The sequence below is a fragment of the Rhinopithecus bieti genome, unplaced genomic scaffold (assembly GCF_001698545.2).
Source record: "Rhinopithecus bieti isolate Rb0 unplaced genomic scaffold, ASM169854v2 scaffold_947, whole genome shotgun sequence".
In the NCBI taxonomy this organism is placed as follows: Eukaryota; Metazoa; Chordata; class Mammalia; order Primates; family Cercopithecidae; genus Rhinopithecus; species Rhinopithecus bieti.
In genome coordinates this window covers 6,854,472-6,869,814 of record NW_016803664.1, presented here as the reverse complement: position 1 = coordinate 6,869,814, position 15,343 = coordinate 6,854,472, and the positions used below count along the sequence as shown (strand labels likewise).

The following is a 15,343-nucleotide window of genomic DNA, read 5'->3' as shown; positions in this document are numbered from 1 at the left end:
TAAAAAGCTTCTGCACAGCAAAAGAAACTACCATCAGAGTGAACAGGCAACCTACAGAATGGAAGAAAATTTTTGCAATCTACTCATCTGACAAAGGGCTAATATCCAGAACCTATAAAGAACTCAATCAAATTTACAAGAAAAAAACAACCCCATCAAAAAGTGGGCAAAGTATATGAACAGACATTTCTCAAAAGAAGACATTCATACAGCCAACAGACACATGAAAAAATGCTCATCATCACTGGCCATCAGAGAAATACAAATCAAAACCACAATGAGATACCATCTCACATCAGTTAGAATGGCAGTCATTAAAAAATTCAGGAAACAACAGGTGCTAGAGAGCATGTGGAGAAACAGGACCACTTTTACACTGTTGGTGGGACTGTAAACTAGTTCAACCATAGTGGAAAACAGTGTGGCGATTCCTCAAGGATCTAGAACTAGAAATACCATTTGAGCCAGCCATCCCATTACTGGGTATATACCCAAAGGATTATAAGTCATGCTGCTATAAAGACACATGCACATGCACACGTATATTTATTGCAGCACTATTCACAATAGCAAAGACTTGGAATCAGCCCAAATGTCCATCAGTGACAGACTGGATTAAGAAAATGTGGCACATATACACCACAGAATACTATGTATCCGTAAAAAAGGATGAGTTCGTTTCCTTTGTAGGGACATGGATGCAGCTGGAAACCATCATTCTCAGCAAACTGTCACAAGAACAGAATACCAAATACCGCATGTTCTCACTCATAGGTGGGAATTAAACAATAAGATCACTTGGACACAGAAACGGGATCATCACACATCGGGTCCTATTGTGGGCGGGGGGCGGGGAAGGGATAGCATTAGGAGATATACCTAATGTAAATGACGAGTTAATGGGTGCAGTACACCAACATGACACATGTATACATATGTAACAAACCTGCATGCTGTGCACACGTACCCTAGAACTTAAAGTATAATAATAAAAATTAATAAATAATAAATAATAAAAAAGAATAAAAGTAGACAACTTCCTATGTAGATAAATTTCAGTTATTTGGCGTTTACTATCTGAAATTATTTTGATAAATTATTCCCATTTCTTTCAAGATAAAAATTAAATTTTAATAGCAAAGATCGTTTTTTTAAAAAAAAAAAAGTATTGGATCTGCAATTTTTTTTTTATTTTTTTTTTTACACTTCGTTTTTTTTTTTTGAGACAGAGTCTCTGTTGCCCAGTCAGGAGTGCGGTGGCACAATCTCAGCTCACTGCAATCTCCGCCTCCCAAGTTCAGGTGATACTCCTGCCTCCGTCTCCTAAGTAGCTGAGATTGCAGGTGCGCGCTACCACACCCAGCTAATTTTTAAAATATTTTTGGTAGAGACAGGTTTCACCATGTTGGCCAAGCTGATCTGGAACTCCTGAATCAAGTGATCTGCCCCGCTTGGCCTCCCAAAGTGCTGGGATTACAGGTGTGGTGCCCAGCCCTAATTTATCATTTTAATTGTCAATTTTCATAGAAAAAGAATGAGGAAATATTAACTAAATGTTTATCTTTACTGGTTACCAAAGATATCCATTATTGAGTCTAGTAAATGAACAATTTTCAGGAATCGTACATAGAAATGCACTCACAGATTCATTTAATTTTTACAGATACAATTTTCATCAGCCTCTTAATTGGAATCCTTGCCTGTAGACTTTCTTTTTTTTTTTTTTTTTTGAGACAAAGTTTTGCTCTTGCTGCCCAGGCTGGAGTGCAATGGCATGATTGCGGTTCATTACAATCTCCGCCTCCCAGGTTCAAGCGATTTTCATGCCTCAGCCTCCCACGTAGCTGGGATTACAGGCGTGCGCCACCACATCCAGATAATTTTGTATTTTTTAGTAGAGATGGGGATTTCACCATGTGGTCAGGCTGGTCTTGAACTCCTGACCTCAAGTGATCCACCTACCTCAGCCTCCCAAAGTTCTAGGATTACAGGCATGAGCCACTGTGCCTGGCCCTTGCTTGTAGACTTTCATTCTCTGGTTCCATACTCCACAATATCATCATCCCTATTTCTCAAAAAAAACATTGTTTTTATTATAGCATCAATTAATTGCATTGACATGAAATTAAAATGTCTCTACTTGTGACTTCTTGTAATATTACCTAATTTTGTTATTCTCTAATTTTTCACAATTTATAGACCTAATTTATTACCTTTCATGGGCTCATGTGTTTCCTATTTAAAGTCTGAAATGTGGCCAGGTGCAGTGGCTCATGCCTGTAATCCCAGCACTTTGGGAGGCTGAGTTGGGAGGATCACTTGAGGCTAGGAGTTCAAGACCATCCTGGGCAACATGGTGAAACCCCATTTCTACCAAAAAATACGAAAATTAGCCAAGTGTTGTGGCACACACCTGTAGTTCCAGCTACTCGGGAGACTGAGGTGGGAGGGTTGCTTGAGCCCTGGAAGGCAAAGGCTACAGTGAGCGGAGATTGTGCCACTGCACTACAGCCTAGGTGACAGAGTAAGACCTTGTCTCAAAAAAAAAAAAAGTCGGAAATGTAAGTCACTTGTATCTGTTCAAATGATACAAGGTGGTATCAAGCATTCTTACACATGATGGTGGTCTTAGAAAATCATTTAGAGGATGCTAGGAGAAAAATTGAGCTGCCATCTGGAAAAGCTGCTGGATTTGGCGACTCCCTCCTATCATTGGTTTACTCTCTCCAGGTGCCTTGCTAAAGAGAATCAACAAAGAGAGAAGGACTTTGCTCAGTCCCTTCTGCCTTAGCAGCCTGTCTGGTCATCTGCTGCCAGCTATTTCCAGGGAGAGAGGAGGAGCAGCAGGCCTGTGCTCTCAGGCCCTCAGAGAATGCACTGCCTCCCATGGGACAGAGTGGGGCTGTTGCTTGTGTCATTGCTGCAGCACATGATTTGAACCTGACCTCAAGACTTGGATTTGCTCAGTTTATTTTTAGAAGTAATGACAGTATAGCACTTTGAGGACTGAATGTTATTTCTAGACAAGAGTAATACTATTTTTCTGAGAAGTAGAATTTCAGTATTTTAAATGGATTTTTTGGTAAAGATTTCTGAAGCTTTTCCACTAACTGAGACTTTCTGGGCAGAAAGGCAAAATGGGACATAGTGTGCAGTGTGCATCCTCTATTCCTGCTGACCTCAGTCTCTGAGAGTGTGACTAGACGCTGTTACCCAGCAGCTGCGTAGTCATCTTCTTCCCTTGTTCTGAGCAAGTCCTCTGTTACACAAAGAAGAAAACAGCAGTCATTCTCTTCAGTCATTTACCTTCCAACTTACTAAATTTGAAATTATCATTATACATACAGTCCATACAGGGTTGTCTGTAGGGAGTATTTTTGTTTTTATGTGTTATATTCTGGCATATCTATGAGCTTGCCTAAGAGATTTGGAGATACACATGCATATACATACATGTGTCTGACTTTTTATGTAAATATATTTTGTATGATGTGTTAGTTTATATGATACATGGCTATCCAATGTGGATAGCTCTACAAAGAAATGCACTCACAGATGTGTTTAATTTTTACAGATACAATTTTCATTAGCTTTCTAATTGAAGTCCCTGCCTGTAGACTTTCATTCTCTGGTTCTATTGTGTACTCCACAGTGTCATCAACCCTGTTTTTCAAAAACAGCATTCATAGCCAGCACTTTTGTGTTGCTTCCTATGTGCCAGGCACTGTTCTAACTTTTTATATATAAATCTCTCAACAATTCCGTGAAGTAGGTACTGTTAACATCCCCATTTTACAGAAGAAGAAACTGAGGCACAGAGAGGTCAAAAAGCTCACTCTAGGTCACAAACAATCCTAAGTGGTAAGTCAGTCTGAACCCAAGCAGTCTAATTCTAAAATCTGTACGCTTAACTATAATATTGTGTTGCACACAAAATCTGGTTCCTCATGCCTCTGATCAAAACCCATATTTCTTGTAGCAGAAAGTCTTAACATATTAGCACATGATTAATTTGTTAGCTTTTTATGGTTCTCCCTGCTCACATTTGAGGTTGTTGTCCACAGGCAAGTATATCAAACTATTGCTGTTCTCCAAACCTTCCAAATAGTTTTCTGACTCTGTGATGTTAATCATGCTATTCCTTTTATCTGAAATTTACTTCATCTTTTTCTAACCAGAAAACCCTTATTGATTCTTCAAATCCCATATCAGCCTTCACCTCTTTTATGCCTTGTTATATTGTATTTTCTCTTATCTGTGTTCCCGTAGCACTTACTAAGTAACTCTGGTTTTCACGCTTCTCTCATTGTATGGTGATGTTTATTTGCCCTTAAGTGCCATGTGCTCTTCATTGGGAGTACCATGTGCCCTCTGCTGATTTCATTCAAATGTCTAGTAACCAGATTCACCTCTCAACCATGCTCCTGTATCATTGGTGCTACTCTGTGGTGCTGTCTGGTTTTCAGTCACAGTTTCCTGTGCAGGTGGTGGAGGATTTTGAAATGCTTCAAACTGAACCATTACACCCACTTGAGATAGTTTCTTTAGTCTGTGTACGATAGGAAGTGGGTGGGGAAAAATAAGTGCACACAGACTATTACCTGGAGTTGAGATCACCAATTAAATGTCATGAATAGGGTAAAATAACACATATTAGTTGTGTTTAAAATATTTCACTCCTCAGATTTCTATTCACTCTTCACTTTAATTTAGAAAGGCAGTTTTCTGATGTTGGATGAGCATTAACTAATTTCCAAATACCTTCTTAATTGTTTTCTGCATTATAGATCATGTGACTCAAGTGTATTTAGGGTAGCTAGCAGATGACTGAACATGATGAAACTAAGAGTATTTTATTTCTCTAAGTAAAGCAGTGAATGCAGATGGGTTTATTATAGTCATAGGGCCCCATGTACTTGAGTCCTTATTTCTTCCAGCAAAATTTCGATGACTAATTTTGACTTCAATTGAAGAATATTTTATTTAAAACATTTGCTTAGAATAATAGTCATTGTAAAGGAACACTTTTCTTGTGTTTACTGAACCAAATGCTAAGATAATATAATTCCTAATTTTCAAATTATAGATATTTTGCATAATTTTAGTAAAATAGATGTGAGAAAGATTGGAGATTATGTGAGGATTCTAGGTACTTAAGTTGGAGTAGAGGAGAAAGAAGGAGGAAATGGCCTATTCATAATTGCATTATAATTTTTTTCAGTCTTGAACAATAAGTTGAAGTCTGAATGGTACTGAAGTAAATGAGAGATTCAAATCCAAAAGAAGAAAAAGTACTCATTATAAATTTTGAAAGTGCGTGAAGGAGAGTACTCTCGCGATGTCTGAAAAATAAATGAAAGTATATTTTAAATTTAATTTATAAAAATCTAGGACGTTGTGAATAAATTACAATATGAATTAGTAAATTTATATGAGAATTAATTCTATTTCCATATGTAAAAATACAGTTTTAAACTTTCTCATATACCTTCCTCTTCTTTTAAAGCAGTTTTATATTTGGCATTTTTTAAAAAAATGAATAATTAAACTAGAAGATTGCTCTTCACTCTTAGATGATCAAGCAACTAAAACATTAGCTCCTATTCTGTGATGCAAAGTTTAACATACGTAATCTGACTTAATTCCTGCCAGTTACCTGCACAGCATATATCATCTTGCCCACATATGCCATGGAAAATTATAAGCTTGCAATTTCTCCAGAAAGGGAAGGAGGCCTAAAATAGGAATTTAAAATTCAGATCCACTGCTTCCTGCTATCCCCATGCTTTTTCTACTATATTTTGGGTAAGAGAAGTTTAGTTTTGAGTATAGATATTTCCTTTGTGCTGAGCAAACCAGCAAACTGCGAATTAAAAAATTCCAAATGACAAATGGAACTGGAAAGGTGTTATTTTTTTTTTAATTAAATTATGTTTTCCTGGCCATATGTAGAAACAAGTCATTTAAATAAATATCATATTTCAGTCGTCCATCTTGAATCTCAGTAGAGGAGTTTGATTACATACATGGATATATCTGGGTGTTCTTTATCCATGATCTTTGCCCCTGAATTTCATGATCACTTATTTTTACAGGCATGGAATTAACTCAGCATAAATTTGAGTGAGATTTGTTACTCAAAATTAGCTGTGAAGTTTTCTGGGACTTGCGTGAATGTTTTCTTGCGGACTGGCCATGTTCCACTCACTGTCTTTGCACTGAAAATTGAGAATCTCGCGCTATATTAGTCAATTCTCATGCGTGCTATTAAGAACTGCCCCAAGACTGGGTCATTATAAAGGGCTTTAATCTGAGCTCACAGTTCCACCATTGCTGGCGGAAGCCTCAGGAAACTTACAATCATGGCTGGAAGGGGAAGCAAACACATCCTTCATCACATTTGCAGCAGCGAGAGAGAAGGGCTGAGCAAAGAGGGAAAAGCCGCCTTTATAAAAACCGTCGCATCTCGCTGAGATCATCACTCGGGACTTATCATGACATCATGGGGGGTAACCCACCCATGATTCAGGTTACCTCCCACCAGGTCCTTCCCCTGACGGTGTGGGAATTATGGGAAGACTACAATTCAAGATCGAGATTTGAGTGGGGACACAAACCAAATCGCTATCATACAGTGCTGTCTCATTTTTCACTTGTTCTATACAGAAGTATTGCACATAAAGGCAAGAATAAAGGTAAGGCAAATGTAGGTAAAGATGACTATCAGTAAAAATGTAATATTTGCTGTAATATTTGCTTCAGTAATGTAGCTCAAACAGGGAGCTCAGAAATACCTGGTTTCCAGGTACTTCGTTTTAGTGAATGATATAGGGAAATTACAGAAATCTTTTTACTTTCATTCTTTCTGATTCCTAATTTAGGGGAATGCGCTTTGAGACCTACCTTCCGGTGCGAGCAGGGAGATTGTGACAGATTAATTAGCCCGATTGCCTAGCCGAGCTTCCCAGTGCTGCCCCAGAGAAAGGTGCTCTCCATAAATCAGACGTGGTATTTAAAAGGCCCTTCATTTGTGTCTAGTCTTGCACAGGATGGTGCCAGTCGAACTCCATATCCTAATGAGCAGCTCACCCACATTCAGGCCCCAAGCGACAGTTTTTCCAAGCACAAGGAACGTTTGTTCCTATGTGACTAGCAGAGTTTCCTCCTGCTGAGCTGCTCTCATGTCCTCATCTATCAAAGCCCCAGCAGTCCATAGCGCAGATACATTCCTAAGAGGAACTTTACCCTAGAGTTGCCTGCTCCGTCTGTCTAATATTGTATCTTTTTGTTTGTTGCTCCCAGCTCAGCTTGCTTCGAACCTATTCATTTTTTTTTAAGCCTCATGGTCCTATGGAAAGAATGTAAGCAACATAGAGAGGGTAGGCCCATTCAGGGATGCCCCTCGCAACAGAAGGCAGTCAGCAGAGGCCTCAGCCCAGTCAGAGCTCAGCTTCAGCCTGCACCGATAGTTGCATTTCCCAAAGCAAGCCAGTCCGTCTGGTGTGGCCATCACTCACACTGCATTACAAGTTAAGACCCCAGCACTAAGACAACTCTTGCTATGGACAGCGTTTTGTGACTATAGTGCTCTCCACTAGTTTGAGACATTGCGATTTTCCTCATGGTTGGCTTTCTCATGCTTCCTGATCTTTCTTCCTTCTCCTTTCCGTTTACAGATTCTGATAAAATCTTCCAGGTCCTTTCCCATATTAAATTATCTTTATACCCTATAGCCATCTCAGCATCTGTTTCATAGAATCTGAACAATGACAGAACTTAATGTTTAAAAATTTTGTGACTGGCTTGGGCCAATATAGCCAAGAACTGTCTCGCGTTTTTAATTTAAAAAAGAAAAAAATAATAATGAGAAAAAGGACTAGAAGAAGGAAAATCCTAAAGCCACAAATTACTAGACTTCTTTGTAATAGACTTGTTTCATATTCTGTAGTTTATTAATTTGGAAATTGTATTTTCATATTAAAACAAAGCATACCCAAGAAGAAATGTTCAGTCACTTTAGGTAACTTTTCTTTAGCTGGTCTTCAAATAAATCATTGTGAGAGGATTTTCTTTCCTTTACTCCTTTCTTCCTTTCCTTTTTTCTCATTCTTTCTTAAATAGTTTAGATTTGGTTATCTTTGTCTTAAAAAACTAGTTAAGTCTGACACCTACTATGAAGTTTATCTGATAAAGTAAGTTGTATGCTGAGTGTTTCCAAATTAGATTTCCTATTGTAATGGAGGGCTAGTATTTCTTTGTTCTTTAATTTGTGGTTTACATTTAGAAGTTTTGCTTTAAATGATTTTATGTTCTGAAATCAGAGTCGTCAAATCTCAGTTCAGTGTTTTTTAAAAATTTGCTTTTTCTCTACCCATGGTTAAGGGATATAACTTACTATTTCTGTGGGTTTCTTTTACATGTTATTATTGACTTTAAAAATCAGGACAGAAAAGCAGAGACTAGAGAATATATGGCTGGAATATATGGTGGACATCTAGGGAAGAATTAAGAAAGAAAATAAAATGGCTGGGGAGAGGCAAGTATTTAAAAAACAACCACATGTGTTAGTAGAGAAGAGGGTAAGAGGCTAAAATTTGACATATATGTATTAGTAAACCTAAGCTACTTTTGATTTTGCACACTGTTTATTTACGTTGTGGTCACAGAGTTAATTATATCTGTTTGAACAAGACTTTGAAAGTCTAATGAGCTCTTTAGCATTAACAACCTTTCATATTTCCTTATTTTTTTTTAATCTTTCCACTCATCCGTCTTAAATTTTGCAGCTCTTAACAGTGTTGTTGCACTAGAACCACAGAGCAGCTTTATGTGAGTGGAATGTGTTCCAGGGATAAAATAAAAACAAGGCACAGTACATAGTGTGTTATTTCTATTACATAAAGTATTATATAAAAACAAGCTACATTGCTGCTATTAGAAATCAGAATAGTGATTATTCCGGTGTGGAGGTAGGGGCAGGGAGCAGGAGAGGCTTCCGGGTGCTGGTTATGGCACCCACATCTGTTTCTTGATCTGCGTGCTGATCACATGTGTGTTCATTTTATGAAGGATCATTGTGCAGTATACTCATGACATCTGCAATTTTCTGCCTTTGTATTTTATACTTAAATATTCAAAAAATTGGGTGAAGGAAATGCCCGTGGGCTGGATTTACTTTGCTTCACTTAGACCTTTAAGAATTACGGAACCACAGCTAGTTAGATTTAAATTCTAGTCTTCTAAAACACTGTAGGGTATAGAGTAACTATAGTTAATAATTTATTATATATTTTCAAATAGGTACAAGAGAGGATTTTATATGGTCCCAGCATAAACAGATGACAAATGTTTGAGGTGATGGATATGCAAATTACACTAATGTGATCATTATACATTGTATGCATGTATCAAAATATCACTTGATACCCCAATTATTATAATATGTGTCAACTAAAATGTAAAAACTGAAAAAAATAAAAGAATCACAGAACCAACTATAAAATCACGGAAACGGAAAAGATCTTAGTTTAGTCCACTGATGTCACGAAGAGAATAGATGCCTAAAAGGCTTTGAAGTCTTGCAAGGATCCTAGGGAATGATGATTTAATGTCTTACAGCTGAGGAAAGTGATGTCAGTAAGGTTGGGTCCATTGCCCGGTGTCCCACCAGAGCCTACTAAAGAGCTCCCAGATCTACCTTTCTCTACTGCTCAGCTTATTTCTAGTGTGTGGCTTAGCCTGTCTCCTAATAGCAGCTTCTTCATAGGACTATTCTTATTAAAAAGGGAGCTTGAGTTAACCTAGCTTATGAGGATTTCTAATGACAACTCTTACAAAAAGGGTATTTTTCGTTAACCTGCAGGCAGCCTGATTTTCAGCTGACCAGAAGTGTCAAATTATAAAATATCAAATTATAAAATATTCTAGTTATTTGAAATGTTACCATAGATAGCTTTAAAAATCTTTATTTTCATGACATTTATTTTATTACATAGCTGTTATTGCATAGCTGTTTTAAAAGACAGTTTCACTTGATCTCTGAAGCTTTATCAAGATGCTGCTAGATACTATCCTATGCATATTTTCCACTTAACACTAGTATGATATCCCCTTTAGATTTATATGTATTCTGCTGCCATGAAAAGCAACTTTTTTCCTCTGTATACATGAGATTGTTTTCACTTGACTTATTATCTCCTTAATTCAATGCCTGTCATTGAGTGCATATCATATATATCACATATATGAGATTTCTGATAACCTAATAACCTAATAAATAAATAAACAATCCAATTTTTGTCAATCTAGTAATCACTGAATTTTCTAGAATCTACTCAATTCTTATCCAAGGGCCAGTACTGACATGGGCCTTCTTATTCAGATGGTATTGCATCGCTTGATTCTTAGAGCACGCTCTAGATGATTGACAGATTATCCTCATGTCTGATGGAAGTAAGACAAGCAAGTTCCTTCAAAAAGGAAGTAAGCCAAAGTATCAGATATAGTCTTCATTCTGTTACTTTCACTTTCCTGTTGATACCCTTTCTTCCTGTTTATTCTGAATGCATTTAATAAATATGAGTATTGCTATGGGCCATGCACTGTCTTAGGAGCTAGTATAAAATGGTGAAACAACAAAAAAAATCAACATAGATCCTGCTGTCTTGGGCTTTATTTTGTTAGAGACAGAGCATTAAAAAATATCTTTCAGCTAAATAGAAACCACAAATGGGTCAAGTACAATATAGAGGTGGAATTTGTGCTATGTATGTGAGCCAATGATAGGGAGTTTGGCCACATTAGGAATGGCTTCCTTGAAGAAAAGATACTTGCTTTAGGATGTAAAGAATGAATAGATAGATATAAATCAGACAGAGGAGCAATTAGTATTCCAGCAGCCAGGATAGCATGCACAAAGGTTCTGAAGGCAACCTAATAGTGTAGGGGAGTGAGCTGAATTTTAGCTCTTCCCCTTTAGGGTTTTGTTCTGGCGAGTCCTAAGAATTAAATTGACATAGGACAGATTAACAGGAGAAAAGTACAGGAATTTATTTATTTAATGTAAGTTTTACATAGCAGTGGGAGCCCTCATGAAGAAATGAAGACCCAAAGAAACAATTAGAATGAATCAGTTATAGACTGAATTGAACAAAGAATAGTAAGTTGTGAAAAAGCAACAAAATTATGTGAAGAGGCTTAAGAGACAAAAGCCATTTTAGCAAGGTCTGTACAGAATTTTCTTTGGCTTAAATTTCCATCCTTGATGATAAGAATGTTGGTTTCCTTCTGGTATAGGAAGAGGACCTTTCAGAGTTCCTGCTTTTAAGAAATAGAAAGGAGGCCAGAATGATCTTCTACCTGCTGTTTTTCAAGTACGTTTAATTCATAATAGTCATTAGGCCAGAATGGTATATTTTTAACTTCTTCAATGGCACATTTGAGGAACTCAAAGAAGTCCAGCATGACTGAGTCAAAGAGTGCATAGAGTTGTGTGGAGCAAAGTAAATAAAGAGACTTATGGATTAGGAACAGTGGAGGAGTCAGTGGACTGATACTCCTAATGGTTTGAACAAAAAGTCACTCTAGGAGACACTGAATAATCTAGAAAATGGGCAGTTTATAATCAGTGACTGTGATTTTTAACTCCCTGATTCTGGAGGAGGATGGCCAAGTTTCAAGGAATAATTGCAAGAGTGGTGACTGAAATCGAGTGGAAATGAAGACCACTGGAGACAGGGAGGTCAAGGAACTGAGAGGCTGAGTGTTGGACCAGTTATCCTTGTGTCTGTTGAAATAGCTCAGAATGTTGGCAGATTTTTCAGTGAAGTAGAAGACTGGATAGATGCCAAGTCTTTAATACATAGAGTAGGTTGAATGGTAGTGGGGAAAGGTTGAATGGTAGTGGGGAAAGAGAACCACTTAGTGCGCTTAGTAAACATTTCATAAGATTTGAATGGTTTGTATGATAGAGATAAAGTTTCTAGATTTTTGATGTTATATTTTCCCAATTGTTCATTATATTTTGGGCATTATACAGATATATCAAAATCTGAACTAAAGGAGTTTCCTCATCTGGCTTGCATATTCCAAGATGATAGGAATTGTGTCATTATCACTTGTATAGAAGCTGTACAGATCTTGGCCTACCCAAAGACAAGTGGTAGCTGTGAATGAATAAAGCATAGTGATAAATTACAAATGAAGGAAATATGCAGCTCTTTTAGATGGAAGGTATTATCGTTTTTAATTTTATGCACATGTGGAAATTTTGTAAACTTTACATAGAATTTTACCTGACTACAATTACCTTTGCATCTACATTAATTAGATAGTAGTCGCATGTTTTTTTATTTTCTTTCAGAGATGAACTTTTTAATCAGAATAATTACTTTCCCTCTGATTCCATGGGAACTTTACCATTTATACCAACTTTTTGTGGAACTAATGAGTTAGATCCTTTTGACAGAAATTGCAGAGGGGCATTCTCTGATATGATGGGGATACATCTTGACTGGAACGGATCTTCCCCTGTCTGCACCTCCATTCATGTTTGTAAACTTTTATCATTCTCCATTTGTTTATCTGGCTGGCGAGCAATCTCTCTACCAATAATTGCCTAAGGGATTTAACCAGCTTAAGAAAATGTATAAGTTATGATTTTAAAGATGAAAGCAGTATGTTATATATATATGCCTAGGAAAAGACTGGCAATACACTCATCAAAATGTAAATAGTGGTATATCTAGGTATGGAGTAGTTTTACATCATATTTGTTTCTTTAAGCTGAAATATACATATTTTTCAGTGAGAATCTATCACGTTTTACAATGAGATTTTTAAAACCAATGTTAAGGTGAAAGGAAAAGGTAAAACAAAGGTAGGGGAAAAGTCAGGAATTAGGCTATATGAAAAGAAAAGAGTTTCTTTTCTATTGTGTAGAAGATAGGTGAGTTGTCAAAGATGGAATATGCATGCATGGATGTTAGCATGTTAGGATGTTTGATTTCTACTGCAAGAATCTAATGCATGATGCTCTCTTCAGAGGCTTCTGGTCACAGTCCCTTGTTTCTAGGTCACTTGGCAGAATTCCTAGAGTCTCAAGTTTTAAGGAGCAAATAGTAGAAATTCCTCCCGAGTGCCTCTGTTGCTTATTCTCTTGGGGGGAAGTAGTCATTGATTTCTGTTAACTGTGATACAAAAAACCCACTAAGCACATAGGGCTTCCCTTGCCACCCCCTTTCCATCTGTTAGGAAGCCTTCTTTAAGCTCTGAGAATATCTGTGGATTAACACAAGTCAGAAATTGTTTTCAGTATCACCCTGCAGACAGACATTTAGCAGGTGGGCAGTAGGTCTGTTAATTTCACATGGGAGAGGAAATTAACTGTCCAGCCTGGACAGGTTTTTGTCTGCCAGCTTTAAAGTTTGTCACATAGAGGAATCTTCCTCTTTCAGAATGTAGAAGGAACCACAGCCAATTTAAGTGGCATTTAATATGCTTCCTCGTAAACTGTGGGCTTCAAGCCAGGCAGAGTTGCAGTAAGCTCTTGCTTTAGACCTGACCCACTTGTAATGCCATGGAAATGCCAAATACATGTTCTAAATGATGCAGTCATGCTCTTACCTGAGTCAGAGCATTCTAGGTAAAAGGTAAATGTTCCTTCCCAATGAATGATGAAAGATGACATCTAGAATGATGATTAATTAAGAATACCACTCTGTTCAGTCTGGGGAATTTTATTCTGCATTTCAGATGTATCATAATTTCAATATCAGAATCAATAAGATGATGCACTCCTGAAGTGTAGGTTATCTAGACAAATTTTAGGTGATTGTAAAAAAATATGCAAGCATATTTAACAACTGCTTTAGTATAACCTACCTAGATTGTTCTTCCTAGCTCTGCTTCCAAAGGGAATTGGACATGGAACTGTGAAAGCAGAGGTATGTGATGTAAAGGCAATGGTATTCAGTAAATTCAAACACCAGATGATTATATATTTGTTACATATTTATAATATATGGCTATTTTATTAAAATACTGTAATCAGAATTCTAACCATCTAGCTTTAGTGGGATGCAAGTGGGAATTACTTCATTCCTCTTCCCACTGAATATATTTATTTCAGCCGTTTAAGAAGTCTTGGTTAGATCTCAGAGCTTTGCCGTGTCTTTTAGTCACAAGAACAGACTCATTTCAGGATTTTAAAAGTCCTGATCAGAGTAATCATTTAAAACTTCTTCCCTCAGGTTGGGCCTGTTTGAGGCTTGACACCCTCTTTGGACCAGGGGGTGTGTGGTACTGACACTCTTTGTCACCTGACTTCCTCTCCCACTCACTGGCTGCCCTCAGGGCCCTTTAGAGAAGGGTTGTAAGGAACTGGGCAAGTCTGAGTCACTGGTGCAGTTCCAACCTGCACTGCTACCCTCTGTTAGATGCGTAATTGCTGACTGTCTCTTTGGATAATTCCTTTTAGGGACCCCTGGGTATAGTTCCTCTGATGATAGTCATGCCACCCCTGGCTGGATGTTTTTAGCTGTCTTTACAGCTCCTGGGTTTCTGGCATTACACCCCTCTTTTGGGATTACATTGCCTTGCCAGGTGGTCCTTTAGGGCATTGTCCCTTGTGAGATCATTCCTCCTGTGGGCCTGTATCCTGTCCATGGGAAAGGTGCATCTTTTTCTTGCCGTTGATGGAAGCATAGCCTGATCACAACAGGGTACTCTGGGCTTTGCAATTCCAGGACAGCGAGCCAGCCACAATTTCCTGCCTTTAAAGTCAGATTTAAAATAGGTAGTAGTTATTTTTCTCTAACTCCAGGAGATGCATTTTTTCAAATATTTCTCCCAGAGACACTCATTCCCTTACAATTTGGTACCCTTGAGTAAGCTCTTTTGTGGTGTGAAGTAGGAGGTGGTACAGAATGTTCTGACCACTCTATCCAGAGTAGTCCTCTCTGGGGGTCTCGTTACTTTCTCTTGTAGAGCTGAAAGCAAGCAGTGGGCTTATGATGACAGAATGGCTTCAAATGAACCCGTGGCAAGTTCTGATTTGGCACTTGTATCGGATAATTATTTTGTTTATAGCCTTCAAGGTTTCAACTAAAACAGAAGATTTCATTTGTTTTGTTTTTTAATTGATATGTCATAGTTTTACATATTTTGAGATACATGGGATACACAATTTCTTTTAAATATACTGACTCAGTAGTATATTTTTTTTTCCATTTAGGTGGCTGCATTAAACCTCATTTATGTGTGTATTTGTGTGTGTGTATGTATAGGAAATAAAAGCATTCACAACTGTGGTAAACAAGGAATAATTAAATTAATTTATTTATTT

General features: G+C 37.5%; 1 protein-coding gene across 33 annotated transcripts in view; it reads left to right on the top strand.

Annotated features, from left to right (window-relative positions):
* The window catches only part of CAMK2D (calcium/calmodulin dependent protein kinase II delta), a 329,629-nt gene that overhangs the window by 72,285 nt on the left and 242,001 nt on the right, over positions 1 to 15,343 (top strand). The window lies entirely within an intron of this gene.